Consider the following 3,849-nt stretch of genomic DNA (forward strand, 5'->3'; position numbering starts at 1 on the left):
TGGATAAAATAAAATGGATTTTATTTCTCCGGTTTGATTTGGGTCACGGATGATCGATGATGGTTGGTTTGGTTATTATCATAGTTAAAACCATAGATAAAACATACTCCCTTAGTAGAGTTCCCATCCTTAAGGAACAGCTGAAGCCAATTTTACTGTTATTTCTGTCCGGTGTAGCCTACTGTAGAGCATCGATCTCTATTATTATAGAGATCGATGCTGTAGAGTCGTGTTTTGTTTAAAATTCGTTTCTTGCTACATTCAGTAATATAAAACCTCGTTTAAGCAAATAAAACTATCTAATCATAAACAATAACTTGTCCACTAGCTATAAAACCAAACAGTGAGGCACAAATCATGATAAACTAATCCTAAAATTATATAAACAAATTGTAAACAAAACACGACTCTACAGTACTTCGGACAGAACTAACAGTTTTTTTTCCCCTAGGACGCTAGGCACAAGCCTGGGATTGTTTTTCACATTACTTCAGGCTAGACCTAGAGGTTGCGGCATTATCACTTAAGATAAAATTCATTGGTGACTTGGTGGGGATCGAACCCGGGATCTCAGGGACTGAAGTCCCGCGCTTTAACCACTACGCCAGCTCGGTCCCCTTGACACTACATAGTACACCGGACAGAACTAACAATAAAATTGCCCTCAGCTGTTCCATAAGGATGGGAAATCTACTTATTATTCAACAATAAGCCAATGTTAAAAATACAAGAACTGCGTTTGGACCGTTCCAAAGCATTCCGATTATGTAGGTGAACTCAAATAAAACGAAAAAATATATTATAATTAGTCAAAGTTTTGTATAGGCACACAGTAAGTAAAAATAGTGTTAGCTAAGTGTGTGGAATAAGAAACATCTGGTTTGAAATGATCAGCCCTTAAAGAAAAACAGATTCGTTTACTTAACACTGAGCTCGCAAAATAGAGTTGTAAATAAACAAAACGTTGTAAGAGTAAGACTAAGAAATTACGATTTCCAGCCATTTCACCTAGTCTAAAAATTTACACCTGTTACTTCTTGACTCGCAATTATAATTTACCTGCAATAAGAAGGTTTATTGTTTTGACAGTAACTACCATAATATCATTTAATTGACTACGAATGATGCAAACAATTTTTCCTTAAAGGGTTATTCACTTAAAGACAGATAAAGTTATTTTCTCATTTTACTTAAAGCCATTGAAGCCCCTAGGCAGTTTTCCACGTAATTTGGCTTCTAGCATTTGGCTTGATGGTTTTTATCAATATCCACAGCGATTACAAGGCGATTGACCTCCATTTGGAAACACTTTACCAGGTATCGAGTGGAATGATCGTTAAATTATATGAGATAAAACGAATAAGTTGATTTCACGTATTTATTTACTCTGAAATATAGATGGTTGATGTAGGTTTATTGTTGTTTTTTTTAGGTTTAGACACAATATATAAGCGAGAATTATATTACAAGTAAATAACTTATATCGGGTTGGAAAAGTACCGGTAAAGGTTTAAAAAATAAACAAGAAATCGAAAATCCAGAGATTTTCAAAGATTAATTAGCATACTTGTGTGTGGTTTGAAAGTGTTTTCTTTCTAATTACGTAATCAATCTTACAGGAAAATTCAAGATATTTGTCATCACACACCGTATGTTTTCGTAAAATCATGTACGTTATAAATTAAAATCACATGTTCATTTATCACCATATGCTATTATATGGTGATTACATTTTATTGTTACATTTAACTCCATTTCAACAACATTATTTTAAACCTCTATACAGTATATCATTTCAGAAATGGTGGACGTTAAGGACTTGAACCTCTTGCTGAAGGTGGTTGCGATGATTGTGAACATCGTCATCTTTGTCATCTGGGTCTCCTCAGATCGCGGCGGAGTCCCAGGTTCATCAGGAGGTGTCAGAATTGGAGGTGTCCGTAGGGGAAGGTGTTGTACCTAGGACCTATTTTACCTGTTTATTTTTTCATTTTGATATGATACATTAAAACACAATAAATGTTAGTGAAAAGTAATCATTGTTCTTTAACACAATACATATATTTGATTTAACCCTTTATTTTCACCCAAAAAAAGTTATTCAATTAAAAAAAAATTTGACATTAGGACCAAGGTACAATACCTATGTTGTACCTCGGACCTACATATGTTGTACCTTGGACCACTGATATTTAAGTAGTGGAAATAAATGTAGAAACGCATTTAAATGTTATCAAATTAATAATTAGTTTTAATTTTATAAAATATAACAAAACTGGCCCTTACAATACATATTTTAATCATATTTTGTAAGAAATTCACTCAAGTTCACTTATAGCTAGTTAAGGCCTACGTAAAATATTCGTCTAACTGTCTTGGGGGCTCTGTCCTGTTCGTTTTTAGCAAATTAAATTACAAATGCCAATATAATAAACCTTTTTGAAAGAATTATTAAAGTCTGCTTTTAGTAGCCTAAGCTACTATGGTCCAGGGTACAACACCTGGCAATTTTGTAAAAACTTGGTTCTAGACTATTCTAGGTTAGGATTAAAATGGTGTGAATCATATGAAACTGTAGCTGAGTTGTTGGTTTATAGATAGCATCAAATTGCCAGCTGTGATAAACAATCATAAAAATTTAACATAATAAAAGAAAACTAAAAGTTGAATATACTTAGTTTTTCCTTGTAAAAACTTGTTTTAGTTTTCTTGTCAAAAGGACACATTCAATTCCAACTTGAACACATTAGGATAGACCTCTGGTGGCTAAAGCATAAAATAAGGGTACAAGTTCTCCCTTTACTCAACATATAGTGCCAGAATGAGCAAAGGTCCAAGGTACATATAGGTCCAAGGTACAACACCTTCCCCTATTGGTAGTATTGACAGTGTTGGGTTCTATCCGGGCTATGGGACAAGCACAGCAACATTGTTCTCTTCCTCCTCGCCAACTGCGGGTACCTCAACGTTCTCTGTATCTTCGTCGCGCTCTACTTCCTGGACGAAGTTCCTGGGCAGTGGGCTCAGAGGCTGTTCCTCATCATAGGGTTCATCCTGTTCTTCATCGTCGGACTCGTCGGCGTCATCGACAGTTCAGGTGGACACTCAGCGTTGAACGCAGTATTATGTATCGTGATGGGAGTTCTTCTCCTGGTAGACTTCATCAAGCTGGAACACTGTTTCTAGAGATTTCGTTGGATTGTGAGTTTACATTTTGTATCTTGTTAATGCGGATGTGTTTGGGCAGGTTGAAGAAGTACAGTGAAAAAATTGATTAAACAAAATGTGTATCACCGAATTTCAAATGTAGATCTGTGTTGAAGAACTTTTGAAGGCAATTTATTTTACAAAATATATAAGTAAAACTTTTTAAGAAAGTTTAAAGTTATTTTAGTTGGATTTATTTTAGATACTAGGGAGTATGTTTTATCTATGATACTAGGTAGGTAATTATTAAACTTAAAGCCATATTTTTGTATTAACTCTTGCTCTGTGCTCTTGCATATAAAAAAATAAATATTTACAAACACAACATAAACAAATGAACATTAAATTAAACATATGTCATTTGGGTACTGGAACATTCATTATCGATGATTTTTTCGATATATCGATAATTTTGTTTTCCGATCCAAATTGACAACAACTAACTGATCTTGTTTCGGCTAAAATAGTCTATTATATGGATTAAGAAATGAAACTGTTCTAAGCTAACCTAACATAACCAACTGTACTTGCTGTACTATATAAAAATTCCGTTTTGGGTTTGATAATAGAAAAGGCAAGTTAAACACGGAATTTTTAAATGTTACAGCAAGTTGGTATTTACTCAGGGGAGGTATAGAAGAG

Source organism: Macrosteles quadrilineatus, unplaced genomic scaffold, assembly GCF_028750875.1.
Source record: "Macrosteles quadrilineatus isolate MER2022 unplaced genomic scaffold, UCM_ALF_1.0 Scaffold_2__2_contigs__length_208266976, whole genome shotgun sequence".
Taxonomy (NCBI): domain Eukaryota; kingdom Metazoa; phylum Arthropoda; class Insecta; order Hemiptera; family Cicadellidae; genus Macrosteles; species Macrosteles quadrilineatus.